General features: G+C 40.8%; 1 long non-coding RNA gene across 1 annotated transcript; it reads right to left on the bottom strand.

Moving 5' to 3' along the window:
* Positions 1–219: 219 nt before the first annotated feature.
* LOC125757982 (uncharacterized) lies at positions 220–4,976 on the bottom strand. The gene is made up of 3 exons (XR_007415623.1): positions 4,808–4,976; positions 2,380–2,480; positions 220–332 (listed from the first exon to the last, which is right to left on the bottom strand). It is a non-coding gene; the product is annotated as an uncharacterized LOC125757982 (long non-coding RNA).
* Positions 4,977–5,300: the final 324 nt, after the last annotated feature.

A 5,300-nucleotide genomic window follows, 5' to 3' on the forward strand; every position in this document is an offset into this window, starting at 1 on the left:
CTGCATAGGTGGCAGAACTTTCATGTCATTTTGTTAATAATTGTTGTGTTAAGTCAAAGTAAACATTTTACAATCAAGCTACACATCCCGAGCTGGTAGATGTGGGGGTAGCATGCCATGTGTAGATGCACTGTACTGTGTGAACTTGCTGATGACGGAAGCATACCTGCTGCTTCATGCCAAATAAACAATGAAGTACACTACTACATGCTTCTTTAAATGCCACTTTGGCAGATGTATTTAGGAACATATTTGTCAAAAGTGTTGCAAGCCTGCTTATGAAACTGTGTGCACGGCCCATGGACAGCTCCACTTCGCTCCTTTCTGTACGTCTGAAAAGGAAGTGAAAGAAAACACCTAGAGCAACAGCAATGTTCAGAATTTATACACATTTAAACATTGCCATAGTGCATGTGCACATGGCCTCCCTTAGCATCACTGTTTCAGAAATCAAAAAAGCAGAAACGGTATTTTGCAGATATTTCTGGAATCGTTCTGATTATATGAACAACAAGCAGCATGATTTCACGAAGACTTATTGCTATAGTACACAAGAATTCAGGGTTAAACACATTACGTTCTAACTGCAAGAGTGTTTATTTACGTGCATTACCAATTCTATTCAATTATTGTCATGATGTTGAAGCAAAAGTCTTAACAGTTACAATTTTTGTACTTAATGCTGCCGAGAAGGCCGAGAGTTATATGGGTGAAGAAATGAAGAATTGCGCATGCGTAAAATGGAATCGGCTCGCACAAGGCGAGGCAAATTGTAGACCACTGCGAAGGGCTACTGCTGCAGTGCACATATAATAAGGCTGCAGATGACAAAGATTAAAGCGTAAACGTAAAGGATGAGAATTAAATTGAGAAGCAGGGCTTGCTGTCAGTAGCTCTTGAATTCTATCAGAAAACAACATGACAGTTGTATATCCTGTACATCTTAACGCGACAAAAGTTGAGCTGAAGATGGCGGCTTGAATGAATGTCAAACCATTGAACAAAGCGTGTTGTTGGAGACAATGTTTCAACAAATTGATGTGTCTAAGTTGTTGCAGCAACCTTGATGCAATTCGTTGCCCCTCTAAAGAGGAGTCCTCTTGTTGAATCACTAGCTCCAACAACATTCGTTGTTCAACAATTATTTCATGAGCTGTACATCTCGTTACATTCATTACAAACCTCTACTGTACCAAATGCTACTATGGCAATGATAGTGGGTGCAATACTTAAGCTGCAGTGTCATAAGCAGGTGACCGGCTATTCAACTCTTTAAATATACCAGATCCATAAAGACTGCAAACCATGAGGCAAGCACAACACAAAGAACAAGCGTAAGGAAATTGAAAGAGGTTAACTTTAATAAACGAGGTATGGAATTAGTCATCCCCATTTTAAGTATAAAAGGTGGTTTTTTAACGAACTCCTTTGCTGTTGAAAAAGATCATGCTGCTAAAAAGATCATACCTGTAGTCAAATGATAATTTCCAGGACGAAATTTCGTGATGCTGAGAGCATGCATTAAACTTTATGCACGATAAGCGTTAGGTGCAATGTCAGAGAGGTGGAGATGATTTAATGGATAGCAAATACTAAAAATGAAAAGCTCTCAGTAACTATCGCAAGAATAAGGACGAAGTAAGGAGGGAAGCATATGATAAGCTAGTGCAATGTCTGAAGCGAGTTAATCTTGTCTTAGAATATACAGTCATAAAGTGAGATCCAGTAAGTAGGCGTCACATGCACTGGTTGTGAGAGAGATATGGAAATGACGGACCACCCTTTAAATAAATGTCAAAATGTCCACCCATGTGCGTGTTGGGAACTAGCTCTCATGAAGCCCTAGGCTTAGAGAAAGCTTGATAAAGATGAACACATCACAACAAAAATCAGTAAAAGACAGATGGAGGATTGGTAGTCGAAAAGCAGCGAGAACAGCCAAAAACAAACTTGCAGGGTCTTTATGTACAATGCCGAAAAATAAGCTAGTAATCCTGCCGTTGGAGAACGTTACCAAGTGTATGAGCTGGACTACTACATAAGCTAAAATGGATGCTTGTGTGTGTTGGTATGACAGAGCATAAACAAAGCAGTGCAGAAGACTGAGCACACGAACACAGCACTGTTTGTGTCTTCCTTTTTCTTGTGCTCCGTCTATTGCGTTTTTTTACACTAATGCATTAATTGTGGAAACAATTGGCTGCCGCAATTGGGTCATCTAGGTCGAACTTTTTGGGCCTTGTACCAGACTAAAGAGCTCTGTTGTGAAAGCAACAGGGTGTAACAATATTGCGCTACAAATCAGGGAATACAAAGCATCGATAAGAATGTTCAGCCAAAATAAAAGGCTTCAGCAAAATGTTTAAGACACATACTCACAGGTTAATGCTCATTCACAGCTTCTACGGCAGCCCCATGATTTCTGTGCGTCCATCTGTGCGTGCCTTCCTTCCACCTTTGGGCAAGTTCGTGTAGAATGTCTGCCAGGAAAACAAAAACATCAGAAACAAGTCGACTTTTTTTAGCATGCCTCACATAACCCAAATTAACTTTTCTCTCCCCATACGGTAGCTGTTTAGAAAGCATCCAAACAGCCGCTGCTTTGTCTATGTATAGCTCATAACCAATTAGCAGCATCCAACACGACACCTGGTCATTGTCAAAGCATACGAGACAAGAAACTGAGACAAGTATAAGCAAAGAGCAAGCGGCTATATTTCGCCATTATATCGTTTCCTAATCCAGCCCGATGCATTCATCGCTTAAATTTAATTTACATTGCTATATTGGTGTTCGCCTAAACTTACTTTCCAAATAACTCACTAGATAACCTATTTCTCTTACGCACTATATGAATACATGTTAAAAAGATGGGGCATGCAAACATGGACACAAGAGAGTCAAGACACCTAAAACGCTGAGATCACTAACTGGAGGCTCATCACCTAATCTACCTTTACATTGTCGAGAGCGTAAATGCACGCCAAAATTCGATGAATGCAGTTTTGTACAAGCACATGAATGAAGAAATGCGTTCAATTCTCGAGGCCTGGCATATCGATAATGGCAGTGCACAAGAGAGCCAACCGTCGATTAACTAGCATAAAGAAGAAATCAAATGCTTGAGCAGTTATCTCTCACGTAGACTATCGCGCGTGCCAGATTGATAGGTATCGCCTCTTGCCTGGGCATGCACAGATAAGTTTCTGTGTCTACTTTATTTTGTGCCACTGTCCACCTTTCCAGTTGGCGTTAGTGGTGTCTTGGTTTCTCTCTTGTGTCCATGTTTGCATGCCCTGCCTTTTTAACATGAATACCTACCAACCAGCTCAGCTGTCTGTTTTACTAAATATGTATACAATCTAGAATTACCACTCTGTCCACTTGCTGATGTAATAATAACAATGGGGTTCTGTATGTAAACGTGAAATTAAAAGCACAGGAACCTCTAGGATTTGCACCTCCACCGAAAGTGCAACCACTCCATCAAGGATCGAACCCGCGCAGTTCAGATCAGCAGCTGACCATTATAACCACTGTATTGCAGCGCGGGATGTTCACTTGGTAATGTAGGTTAATGTTAAGGATTATGGAAAGAGCTGTAGGTTGAAGAAAGACATGCAATTAAGCAAGGAGCTGCAGACATTATGCAGTTTAGATATTTCTGTAATCCAAAGGGTTGGTGCTCAGGGCATGCACCTAAGGAACTCCTGTTCAGCGTCTCTTTTCGAACCAAAGCTTAGCAGAATTGATGTTCCTGTCTAGATATGCCCCTGAGAACCACAGTTAAATAGCTGCAAAGTAAACACTAGAAGACAGAAAAAAATCCATCACTTGTATGATATTAAACACATCAAGATGCAAATACACCAAACACCCTGGACTGTGAAACGCATTGATTGAAAAGATATCAGTTAAAGCAGCATAGCAATGAACTTCCATGTAGCTGCCACATGGCAAAAAGCAGGTGGCTCTGGTGCCATGAAAAATCTATAATAACACTTGTTGAATATAGCAGGATGTTTTGTATGATAAATGTATAAATTACCACTCACAGAAGCTGACATGCTATTTTAAAAATCAGCATTGCAAAAAATAAAGCAAGAAAATCACGTGACGTGTGAATTTACCATTCATAATTTAAGGCTAAAGGGCCCCTAAACAACCCCGGAGTCTAAAATTTGTGACAACTGCACGCTTGTACAACGTGAACATGTTGTCACACGAATTTTTTGATTAAGTGGTGTAATAATGAAGCCACAGGGGATAGAACAAACATTCCAGCTGGTTTCAGTTTCTCGCTCAGCCTGACCATCCTGAAGAGGGGCTTCCTCGGTGTGCCACTGTGCCAGAGCGGTGCGGTGAGGAAGCACAGTCAAAGCACTGGCGAGATAAACCAATTCGCAACACTTGTGACAACCACAGATACTGCATCATCACAAAGCCAAAATGCCGTTTCGTATTGCAGAGGACTATTCAACAGTCAGCGTTACTTAATGTTGCTCATAGGCAACATTACACCACTTCGCTAGCAAAGAGGACTGGTCAAGCGCTGAAGAGGAGGTGCGGTTATTGTTTTTAGAAGTGGAGTGTCTGACATTCGCACAATGTGATTCCTGCGGCCCTCTGTACGAATTAGCGAGCTTGTTTGGGAGGTTAAAAAAAAGAAGTCGGAGCCTGCTGACTGGCCCTTTAAGAGAATGTAAATATACACTAGAAGGAAGTACACTTGTAGACATATTACTATAAGCTATAAAAAACAGGCAATTAACATGCTCAATCCATGCAGCATAGGGATGTCTCACACCTTTGCAAGAACTTTACTATGGTGGCTGCATGTTTGTGTAGGCCAGAAGCAGCAGGCACGTGGCTTCCATGAATTTGACCCCTTCGTTGAAGGGAAACTGCTGCTCACATCCTTGTAGCACTGCTTTTTGAAGATGCTTCCTGCAATAACAAAATGACCACAACACAATTATGGTCTGCAAATATCGACAGATGACCTACATTGTTGCCCTTTCTCATTAAATTCAGCTCTAGACTAAACACTGCAATAGCGGCATCCTCCTACATTACAGGGCATCATACTGCTTTCCTTGGCCTGGATTTTAGTTCAATAATTGTTTTCACCCATAACAGAATGTAGCACTAGTAAAGATTCGGTTGGGGAGGGTGCAATCGTAAAGTGTGTATGCAAAGTAAGAATATGAAAAAAAAACAATGGCATAATTTCACATGAGATTTAACAATTATCATAATTCATGTAATGTCAGACACCCAAGAAGTGTTTAATGAGCAAG

The sequence above is a fragment of the Rhipicephalus sanguineus genome, chromosome 3 (assembly GCF_013339695.2).
Source record: "Rhipicephalus sanguineus isolate Rsan-2018 chromosome 3, BIME_Rsan_1.4, whole genome shotgun sequence".
NCBI lineage: Eukaryota > Metazoa > Arthropoda > Arachnida > Ixodida > Ixodidae > Rhipicephalus > Rhipicephalus sanguineus.